The sequence below is a fragment of the Nyctereutes procyonoides genome, unplaced genomic scaffold, assembly GCF_905146905.1.
Source record: "Nyctereutes procyonoides isolate TBG_1078 unplaced genomic scaffold, NYPRO_anot_genome, whole genome shotgun sequence".
NCBI lineage: Eukaryota > Metazoa > Chordata > Mammalia > Carnivora > Canidae > Nyctereutes > Nyctereutes procyonoides.
The window spans coordinates 6,801,826-6,813,834 of record NW_026575026.1 but is presented as its reverse complement, the minus strand read 5'-3'; the positions used below and the strand labels follow the sequence as shown (position 1 = coordinate 6,813,834).

Sequence of the window (12,009 nt, the reverse complement as noted above, 5' to 3'; positions counted from 1 at the left end):
TTATGCTTTTCAGAGAAATTTTCTAGCTGTTTGAGTGGAAGTGAGAGTCCTTTTTTTTACACAGCAAACAGTATTGGACAGAAGATTCAGAATTTCCTAAGATGAGTTTCACATCCCAGAAAATGTATTTCCTCAGTTGGACACTGGGGCCATCTTCAGGTTAGAACGTGTCAACAGAAAATAGTTCGGGTTCAGATATGGGTAGGTTCTGTGTTTCTCAGTTTTTGGAAAGACTTCTGATTTTCATTTGGGGCTTGGTTTTCATCTATCCAGTCTTGTAGATGAGTGGCCAGTTTCATTTCATCCTTTGGCCTCATTCAATTTATTTGTTGTTTTCATTAGAAACTCAACTTTTCTGATGAAAATGTTAATTGGGGTTTAATTTTAGTAAAATCTTATTAATTTTCTTTATTAGTTCAGCTATTATGTTTATTTTTATAACATCTTTTTGAAGCAGAACGTCTCACAAACTAGATGTTCATAATATGAGTATCATTTATATTTCCAAAGAGAAGTTTTATTCTGGTTTCGAATAAACCATTGAATTAGTCAAGTTAAGAGATTAGTTTTTGTTATCTGTGAGGCAGAAAAGTGGTAGAAGGATATGTGACTTCAGCCAACTGGCACTGACAAGCTTCCCTGTTGTCTAGGTCATAGGAAATTAGGCATTTGGAGACAGGTGCTAAGGAAATGAGTTACACTTACTATGATAAGTCTGACACATTCCCAGTTTTATTTTGTGTATTTGGTGGTTGGTGCTTTTGTGCTATAGCAAAAGATGGTATAGCTTAATAAGATACTATTTATTTCAGTTTGAGGTAGGAATGACATTGATTATTGTAGATTTGAGGAGGAGGCACATAATTTGATTTCGTAGGTGTTGTGTATTTAGTCTTCCGGGCTTTGAAGTGGTGGTGATTCCCCCCCCCCCCCCCGTCTTAGCAAAGGAAATATCCTAAAACTTCAAAACAACCAAATTATTGATAAAGTGTGTTATAGTGGTAGAAAGAGCTATGTGCTGAGAATTATGAATTTAAAAAATGGTCTCTGCTAATGACTTGCTGAAAATGGGCATTTAATGTCTCTGAACCTCTTTTTCTTGTTTATAAAATGCTATTTTTGTATAACTCCTAAGGTCTCTTCTTGATCTAAAATTCTGTGACTTTATGCCTCTTCTCTATGACTGCAGTGATTGATTCTTTCCACAGAGTAGGGAGGTAACGGATACTCCTTATCAATGAAAACAGCCAATTTTGTTGGAAAAGGAATGTGTGGAAGTGGACCTGTGGGTCTTGGATCTAACTGCATTGCTTGTAGCTCACTCTTTTTGAAATGTAGTACCTGCATAGTGGGCTCTTGGCTGTTTGTTTCTTCCCCTCCAGGTGTGCTGAAATTCTGGAAGGTAGGCACCCTGCTTGAATGCATAGTTTTCAGCAACCTGTTTCTAGAGCGGACATTTGTATTTCGATTGTGACCTTTAGTGGTGATGGTACCCTGGTCTTCCCTGTAAGACCCATAGGTAACACTACGATTGGGAGTTTGCGACCTTATGGGAAAGGAGGATGGTGCCATGTTAGGCCTAAATAAGGTGTTTTGCATTTGCAAAACATCATACACTCTACCTAAACATAGATTTTGGTAAATGGATTTTAGATGGCTTTCCATTCCATCATGTTTCCTTAAGCATTTTCACTTTTTGCAGTAATCATTTTTCCAGTGTTTAAAATACATTCTGTTATAAATGAGATTTATCATCTGTCAAAAAGAAAAGCATAAGAATCAGGCTGTGACCACCTTTCTCTCTCTTTTTAAAAGCTTTTATTTATTCATGAGAGACACAGAGAGAGACAGGCAGAGACATAGGCAGAGAGAGAAGCAGGCTCCCTGTGGGGAGCCTGTTGCTGGACTCAATCCTAGGACCCTTAGATCATGACCTGAGCCAAAGGCAGATGCTCAACCACTGAGCCACCCAGGAATCCCACCTTTTTTTCTTTTAAAAGTAATTTCCATCAGCTCTTCTTTTCCTTTGCTTTACTATCTCCTGTGAATGCATTTCAGGAACTTGAAGGACATAATAAGTATAAATCTGTGGACTGAGCAGAAGGGAGGAGAGAGAAATGCTAAGATGGAATAGGAGGGCAGTAGATCGATTATTCATATAATGCTTCTTTGGGAGTAGAGAAAAGCAGATTCATTGTTTATAGTAAAATTTAGCGCAAATGGCATCTGCACAATGGGAAGGTCTATTTCAGAGCAATGCAATATGCCTATTAGTGTTTCAGACAAGTCTCTGTTTCTCTGTCAGAATGTTTGCCGGTGACTTTGTTGCTCAGACCTCAAGGTGCTTTTTGTCTCCTAATGTCTTTCCCATAGACCACTGCTGGAAAAACAACTCTTCTAGCATACATGGACAAAAAGTATCGGTTTATGATTCATCCTGTCCACTTTTCGATTCTTTGATTAGGAATCACAATTGCTGTTACTATTAGCAGAGAGAATAAAACAGAAGGCCATAGTTAACCATTGTAATCCAGGATCAGAATCCCAAGGCTGTGTGTGACTTTGAAGCCTACTTGTTCTTTCTCAACACAATTGATGTTATAACATCCAAGATAGGTTTTTTTATTTCCTTTTCTTGTTTTTCCCTCCCCCTTTCATCTTCTACCTTCCTTTCCTATCCATCCCCTCTACCTTCGTCCCTCTCTCCTTATATCCCCTCTTTCTTTTCCTTCCTTTCTTCCTTCTTCACTGTATTTAAGTACTTGTAAGAAAATGGGCAACAACACTTTGTTTTGCTGCATCTTGTGATCTCCAGATTCTGTCATGAACATCTGTCACGTGCGTGTTATATTCCTGGCTCCATGCTAGGCCCATTCCTGTGCATTGTCTCATTGAATCCTCAGCGGTCCTGTGAGAAAGCGGTTTCATCCCCTGTTCCATCGATGAGGAAACTTTGGCCTGATTCACAGAGCTGGTATGTGGCAGAGCCTGAATCTGAAATTAAGTCCTCTGGATCCTTCCTCTACTGGGTAGGAATGCTGTTTCATTTTGGAACTGCTTTTAGAAAAAGAGCCACACCTTAGTATGGAAGCAAGGCAGCTGTGAATAAATGAGTACAACATGAAACTGGACTCTGGTTCCAGATTCCCCAATGGCTGAGTTGGCCTTGGGCAGGTTTTTAAACTTTGTACTTCAGAGTCCTTTTTAAATAAGGATAGTAAAAAGACTTCCTAGAAGAATGTTAATCTATAGGTATCTCTTTTCATTGTGGAATCTGCTGTTTATCTTTAATTTTGTGGAACACTCCAGAACTCCTAGTCAGGAGAGAAATTCCAACAGAGTTGTCTTTATAGCACAGCATTTCATAGAAGTATTATTATCTAAATTGATTGTTAACAAATGTGCTGAACCATTAGTCAAATCTGGTTATTAGTTAATGGGCCATCAATACTTAGTTATTGACTACCTACTATGTGACTGACAGTTTATATTTATTATCTCATTTAATCCTTTTATCATTCCTATGAGTTCTCTTTCAAGTTCACAGATGATAAAAATGAGGCTCATGAACTCATAGAAATAGAGAGTAGAATGGTGGTTATTAGGAGCTGGGATGTGGAGAATGGGGAGATGTTGGTCAAAGGGTACAAACTTGCAGTTATAAGAGGATGAATAAATTCTGGGGATCTGATGTACAGCATGATGACTATAGTTAACAATACTATATTATATACTTGAAAGGTGCTAAAAGAGTAAATCCTAATTATTCTCACCACACACACACACACACACACACACACACACGGTAATTATGTGAAGTGATAGAGGTGTTAACTAGCCTAATTGTGATAATCATTTCAAAATGTGTACTGATATCAAATGATTACATTTTGTACCTTGAACTTACACAATCTTATATGTTAATTCTATCTGATACAGTCAGGAAAAAATGAGTCTCAGAAAAGTCAAATAAATTCCTCAAGGTCACATAGGTGAAGGTGAGGGTGATATTTGGATCTCTGAGAGCACAAAAATAGTACAGTGGTTATTAGTGTGGGATTTGGAGTTAGATTTACGTCTTGGTGTGTCTCTTACTAGCTGTCCAACATTGGACAAGTGACTTGACCTTTCTAAACATTCAGTTTTAGAATGGGTTTCTTCAGCATACTCTTCTGAAAATTAAATTGCAGATATGCATACCCTGAAAATGGTCTAACAACAGAAATTGAAGTATGCAGTCGCCATGCCGACAATGATTTACTATGTCAAATGAGAGATGAAGCATAAAGATGAAATGGGAACAAAATTTTACGTTTCATAATGTATGGTAAAGTGTGAAATCATGCAGTTTTAGCCAAAGAGAAGATGCAGGTAGTATATTAGAACTTTTGACTAGGTGGGGCTGGAGTATACAAACTGTTTTCTCATCTTTGCCACAAGTGTACTGTGAATCATAGAGCAAGTTATTTTACTTCTGCATCCCTCTCTCTGTGTTTCATATGTTCACTCATTCATGAAACATCTGTTGAGAGACAGAAGTGTGCTGAGGCACTACTAGGAAGCTAGGTACTGGACAAGGAGCTGAGACTTGCTCTCTGTTCCCAGAATGCGTCATGGAACTTAGAATATCTTGGAAGAATAGGCAGATATATGAGGATTTCATTGTAATGCAGCGTGAAAAGTGACACACTAGTGCTTGAGAGACATACACAGAGTCCTGTGGGTACTTACAGAAGACATTGATGAAGTCTCTTTGGAGTCAGGGAAGGGCTCGTGAAAGATGACAGTTGAATAAGCAGTGAAGATGAGAAGGGACTTTGTCTTATTCATCTTTATGTTAATATTTCCCAAAGCATGGAGCGCAAGCGCAGTGCCTTCCTACATAGTCGGCCCTCACTAGTGGATTGGATACCGAGTTATAAGCCTGACTTGTTTTGAAGATCCTTCCTGTGTTTTTGGTCAATGGCTCTTCTATTTCTGACAAACACAGCTCAAGTCTGTAAGTCCCTCAGTGTCAGAGCAGAGGCTCTGAAGTTAGACTTCTCAGTTTCAGTTCCCATCTCTGCCACCTATCAGTCTTTGACCTTGGACAGGTTTACTTCTCTGTGCCTCAGTTTCCTCATCTAAAAAATCGACATAATATGGTCTTGGCATTACTAAATGGGAAAAAATCAAATGCAGAGAATTTAGAATGAGGGCTACACATAAAGAGTAGTAACCACTTACTAGATTATCAATTTGTATTTTTCATTTACATATATCTTTGCCCTGAGTTTATCAATAATGCTGTTCCACAAATACTCATTGTTAATTGCTAAAATAGTACTTTTTCTGTATATTTTCTGATTGACAGAGGACAAAAAGAGAAGGTGACTTATTTTAGGAAACAGGTTGCTTATTCATGGCCTGTTCTTGCTGTAAAGCTCTGATCATAAGTTTCTGGTTAACGCCACAAGGAACTCACATGTATTTTGCTAATTACAAGTCATGTTTCTTGGCAGCCCCTTTTACTGTTAAAATGACCTCCAGATTTGGATTTTTCTTCACTCTTTATTAATGGTTAACAAACTGTTTAAGGCACAGCAGGAAAGCCAAGTAAGCCTGAAGCGTTTAGAAAATGGCATGTGAATTAGTTGTAAACTGTTTCAGTAAACATTAAATGGGTGGCAATTACTTAAAGTGATTGCCTGTTTCATTAAAGTATTTAAGATAAAAAATATGTGCTTAATACTGTTTTAATTATAAGGAACTCATTAGAGTAGCTTCAATCTAGGGTTTACCAAACCAGCCTAATTCTTAACCTCACCTAGGGTTTCTCTTAAAAAGACAGATTCCTGACTCACCCCTCTTCCTTCAGATCTACTGAGACTCAGGAACCTCGTATTCTATATTTTGAATAATCTCAGGTGAATCTGATGATCAAGATTGAAAAATACAGCTCAGGTGTTGTCTGGCTAAAGGCCTGCCTTAAATTTTCCTTGCAACAGTTGGAAAAACCACTTAAAGATACTTCAGTATAACTGATTATCAAGGGTTAACAGTGGTGAATGTAGAATGAAAAGTAGCTAAGAAAATGGAAATCTTAGCTCTGGATTACCTTCCTAAACTCAGTGACATCAGAAGCAATACCACTGGATGCTGGACTATAGCAGGAAATGCTATATATTTAGATTTGCCAGGTTTTTTTTTAGGTAGGTGAAGAGTATACATGAAAATAAGGTAATCTTGTAAGATGTTGCCTAATAACTGAAAGTGGTGCATTTATGAACGGAGTTGCAGAAGAAATGCTGAGTGCACCTTTGAGGGAAGGTAGCCTTGCCACGGACGGTTGGAGATGAACAGCAGGAAGCTACATTCTCAACATGTGTGCGGCCAAGAACACCCAGATGCTGAGCTGCAAAGAGCAGTCCACTTGAATAGGTGTTTACAACTACCAATCACAACGCTACAGATGTCTTCATCGTGGTAAGAACTGCTGAATACCCTCCCTTCTTGCCCCCACAAACTATGGCATTGCCTACACAGCTTTCTAAAATACACACCTGCTCTTGCCACTTCCTGCTTGGGGCTCTCAATACTTCCCTATTGGCACCATAGGATAAAGTCTAAATGCTTTATCAAAGTATATAGGACCATTCATGACTTATATCTATTTTTATAGTCTCCTCTCTCTTCTCTTACCATGCTCTGTGCTTCAGCCACGTTGAGATATAGACTTCCAAAGTGCTTTAAGGAAAAAAAAAAACATTATTCTGTTATAGCCCCTAGCATAGTGCCTAGTAGGGGCTCAGTTCACAGTAGGTGCTTAGTAAGTGCTTATTAGATGAATGAATAAATCAAAAGCACTTTGCACGATTACTATAATTATCTGTTTACATGTCAGTTTTTCCCTTTCGAGATATGAGATCTGAGCCCACCCAGAGCACTATAGTGTGTACATAGTTCCTGGCACATCAGAGATACTTATTACAAATTTGTGAATGAATTAGTAGCTTGATAGGATCACAGATTACAGGTACTTTGCATATTCATTGTCAGTCCTTAATTATCCATGCTATTTAAGGCAGATTGGATAAGTCAAGCATATTAAATAATAGTGCGTTTGATTTTCTTGGAATTTATAAAATTATCAAGCCAAACAATGACTATCTGAATCTTGAGAGACTGGAAATTTGGCTGACTTTTTAGGTTCCTCCCTTTCCCATGGAATTCTTTGTTTTTCTCTGTATTCTATGTTCAATTGCATCAAGCTTAAGATTCCTTATAAATACCATAGATTAAGGCAGAGCTGACCTGTCCCAGCTCACTCTGTTAATAGTTCACACCTCACCAAGGTTGAGAAATTGAACTGTTTAAGGACTTTGGTTTGAGTTGAGTTTCCTGGGAGAACAAAAATAGATAAGAGATATTGAATGTCATTATATTACTTTATCAGAGTTAATGTTTGTCAGATCATGGTCGGATGTCGAGCCAAGCTGCAGGCATTGATTTAGAACTTCTTTAGTAGAGGCAGAGAAGACTTCCTTTTCAGAGTGGGCTCCAGTTGCTCCTAGGATTGGGTAGATAAGCATATAATATTTATGTGAAACATCACTTTTACTTGGATATTTGCAAGGAAATATTCTTATAATAAAACAGAATTATTAACTTTAAATGCGAAATCCATGAGAGTCTTTAAAGTTTAAGGATGGAGATTTACAGAGAGATTTTGACACTGGGTAGATGCCTCAGTTTTCTCCTCTGATTAAAGTTTGGAAGAACATGCACATTAGAGGTTTGTATTGTGGAAGATTTAATGACCACAGCATAGGCATTTTGAACTTAAAGAACACATCTGATGATAAAGCCCTTGAAAGTCTTAGTTTTTAGATTTCATCACTGAGGACCCTGAAGTTCTCTCTCCCTTGCTTCTTGAGCATGAAGGGCTGTGGTACAGTCTTTAGCTTTACTTTGTTGCATGAAAAACCATTTTGGAACCAAAGCTTCAGAGAAAGAGATGCTTTCCTGTTTTTGAGAACAAGTTAAATTATGAACTGCTTTATTTAGAGCCAGTTGGAGGTAGTGTACTGCTGGCAATTCCAAACCATTTAAAAACAAAAGTTACGGTTATTAATTTTTGAAGCCACAAAAGCATGAATCAACATTATAACAGTGTCAGTATCTCAGTAGGAACTGTTTTCGACTGAACTGTGGCAGCAAAATAAATGTTTGCAGATTGTTTTGACAAAATGTCATCTACTGGGCTTCAATTTATTCTCCAACAGCCTTGCTTTTGAAACACAGTTGCTGCACTTGAAGTAGAGAAGAAAATCCTCCCTCTGAACCTTTCTGGGCCTTAGCAAAGAACTCTGTTTGCAAGCATTTGTAATGCAGATCTCCAAATGTTTTCAATAGAAACCAAATATGTTGCTAAGAGATGTGCCGGTAAACATCTGTTTGGCATATTTCACCATGGCGGAGATTAGGGAAATGGGCCTGTAAAGCAGAGTGGTCAGCTGGTCACCACAGTGGTACAGGCCATTTTAAAACACAGGTCATATGTGTTTTTAAAGGTCTCTAAACAGGGCTGTAAAGTGGAAAGGTATTTTTTTCAGCTAATGTATTGCATTATTATTCTAAGCATTTTTTGACCCTTGACAGTCTTAAAAATTATAATGTTCCTTAGCGAATTTTTACAGGATAATTTTTTTTTAAACTTATAAGATTTTATGAGGTTGTGTATGCACTGTTAGTTGATTTTATTCTTATTTTTCAGTGTACATCCATCGTAGTAGCTTAGGCCCATGCAAACCCTAGGGTACTTTTATTCCTGGAATGAATACTTTTTATTTATTTATTTTTTATTTTATTTTTTAAAAAATATACATTTTGAAAGTTGTTTGATGAGCTTGAAAATAATTTTCCAAAATAGTTGCATCAGTTTTACACAAAACTCTGCTTGTGTTTGTTTGCATGTCCTCTGACTCTTAAACAGATCTGTAACCTCCAAAGTGAAAACTGACAAGTTTATAGGCTAAGTTATTTGAACTCGGCAATGGATTTAGACAGCTCTTAAAGCCATTTACAATCAGAGGAAAAGAAATTAAAAGGAATAGAATGGATGGCTTGTTGAAAAGTAAAGGAATAACAGCTCAATCCTAAGCTTAGTGTAGGAAAATTTTAACACTCATTGGAGGGCATTTGGTAATATATAGTGCTTGGTTACTTTACAGAAAAAGATAAACATTGTTATCAAGATCTCAACATCTCTCACTTTCAAAGAGTTCAAGTCAATGGCCAGTTATGTTTTTGAGATATGGAGCATGGGTTCTTGAAGGGAGCCCTGTGTTCTGAAATAGAGTAGACATAGAAATGGAGCGGAAGCATGCTGTAGTAAAAAAGAGTGTAGACTTCAGGGTCAGACAAATCCACAACTGCATGCTAAGTCTAGATCCTTCCATTACTGGATCTGTGACTTGGATAATGTATGTAACTTCCTGGAACATGTTTCATTTGAATGTTGGCATAATAATGGGTTATAGGAGTATATAGAAGTATTTCTTAAAAAAAGATAATATGTGTTCCCAGTAGGTGCTGTTTACTGATGGGTGTCCATATTGAGTAATATTTCTAATCAAGTGCCCAAACTAACACAAATATTACAGTTTAAAATGCTTGGCCACAAAAAATAGAAAGCAAGCTAGCAACTCCTCGGTAAACCCTGTCTTAGTAACTATTTGAAGCAGCTTGTGGGTGGTGATCAGTTGGGAAAAGAATGAAACCTTTTGATAATGGATGATAGAAATATAAATTTTGGAAGAAAAGACTGCAGTGGTTGTGTAGTCCAGTTTGCTAATATGTGATTTTATCCTATATAAGATTATAAGACAACTGATTGCTCTCAAAGTCTTTGATCATTTGAAATAGGAGTAGATTCCAGATAGGAAAGAAACTCACTTTTGAAGGAGTTTGATTTTGGCATGTGAAAAGATGCATTTTTTTTACTCAACTTAGATTCCACAATCAGAGGCAAATTAACCAATTGTCATTCATGGTGGGACATACCAAACAAACATTACAAAACTATTTTAATTGTAGTTGATGTTTTTGAAGTGAATCCTTGGACATAACCATCTATATGACTTGGATGAATCACTCTCTAGGAGAAAATTTAGTGTCGATTGATTTAATGTCCGAATAATGAAATTTTTAATGTTCAGGCCTATTTTATATTTGTGGCCAGGGAAAAATAATTAGGAATTGACTTTCAGTATCCTTTTTAAGGGAATCATTTAGTAAGATCACAAGTAGTTATTTAGTGACATTTTTGGGTGTGTTTTAAAGTAGGATTAAATGAATATAACATTATAAGAACTGGGCATTGGCCAACTTTTTTTTTTTTTTGAGTATACAAGGCAGAGTTTATTTCAGAAGTTCAGAGTTTATTTATTTATGTATTTATTTTTCAGAGTTTATTTATTGATGATAATTTATTTTTATGTAAACTGACAGTGGAATCTGTAAAAATATTTGGGCTCTTGAAAAATTAAGACTTTTAAGAAACCTGGTTAAGGACTGATTTTAGGAGGAGGGGCAAGATGGCGGAAGAGCAGGGTCCCCAAATCACCTGTCCCCACCAAATTACCTAGATAACCTTCAAACCATCCTGAAAATCTACGAATTCGGCCTGAGATGTAAAGAGAGACCAGCTGGAATGCTACAGTGAGAAAAGTTCGCGCTTCTATCAAGGTAGGAAGACGGGGGAAAAGAAATAAAGGAACAAAAGGCCTCCGAGGGGGAGGGGCCCCGCGAGGAGCCAGGCTGAGGCCGGGGCGAGTGTCCCCAGGACAGGAGAGCCCCGTCCCGGAGGAGCAGGAGCTGCACCAACCTTCCCGGGCGGGCGGAAAGGGGCTCGCAGGGAGGTGGAGCAGGACCCAGGAGAGCGGGGATGCCCTCGGGCTCCCGGGGACACTAACAGACACCTGCGCCCCGGGAGAGTGCGCCGAGCTCCCTAAGGGCTGCAGCGCGCACGGAGGGACCGACTGGAGCAGCTCGGAGGGGCTCGGGAGCGGCTCCGCGGAGGGGGCTGCGGGGCGGGAGCGCGAATCCACCAGCGCAGGCCCCGGAGCACAGGGCGCCGGGACACAGCCCAGGATCCGGCCTCCCCCGGGACAGGCAGAGGCCAGGAGGGCCCAGGACAGCAAGGACGCTCCTGCCCCGAGCTGAGCAGATCAGCGGCCCCGCCCCGGAGCCTCCAGGCCCTGCGGACGGAGAGCAGAGAGCCCCGAGCCCCGTAGTTCCTGCGGAGGCTGAATCCAGGCTTCCAGAGCTGCCATAGCCACTGGGGCTGTTCCTCCTGGGGCCTCACGGGGTAAACAACCCCCGCTGAGCCCTGCAGCAGGCAGGGGCAGAGCAGCTCCCCCAAGTGCTAACACCTGAAAATCAGCACAGCAGGCCCCTCCCCCAGAAGACCAGCTGGACGGACCAGTGATACTCCCCTGTGTTCCAATACAACTTGTTTTTGGCCACTCTGCACTGAGCAAAATGACTAGAAGGAAAACCTCACTTCAAAGGAAAGAATCAGAAACAGCCCTCTTTCCCACAGAGTTACAAAATCTGGATTACACTTCAATGTCAGAAAGCCAATTCAGAAGCACCATTATACAGCTACTGGTGGCTCTAGAAAAAAGCATTAAGGCCTCACGAGACTTCATGACTGCAGAATTTAGATCCAATCAGGCAGAAATTAAAAATCAATTGAATGAGATGCAATCCAAACTAGAAGTCCTAACGACGAGGGTTAACGAGGTGGAAGAACGAGTGAGTGACATAGAAGACAAGTTAATGGCAAAGAGGGAAACTGAGGAAAAAAGAGACAATCAATTAAGGGACCATGAAGACAGATTAAGGCAAATAAATGACAGTCTGAGGAAGAAAAACCTACGTTTAATTGGGGTTCCCGAGGGCGCCGAAAGGGACAGAGGGCCAGAATATGTATTTGAACAAATCCTAGCTGAAAACTTTCCCAAT

General features: G+C 39.3%; 1 protein-coding gene across 6 annotated transcripts in view; it reads left to right on the top strand.

The window, feature by feature from the left end:
* SLC4A4 (solute carrier family 4 member 4) overlaps positions 1–12,009 on the top strand; it is a 345,822-nt gene that overhangs the window by 109,110 nt on the left and 224,703 nt on the right. Inside the window, exon 1 of one of the 6 annotated variants that reach the window (XM_055315263.1) lies at positions 6,257–6,465. The exons of the other annotated variants lie outside the window; for them this stretch is intronic. The gene's annotated coding sequence lies outside the window, so the exon portion shown is untranslated. Of the gene's footprint in view, positions 1–6,256; positions 6,466–12,009 lie in introns of those variants that run through there. 6 annotated transcript variants of the gene reach the window in all.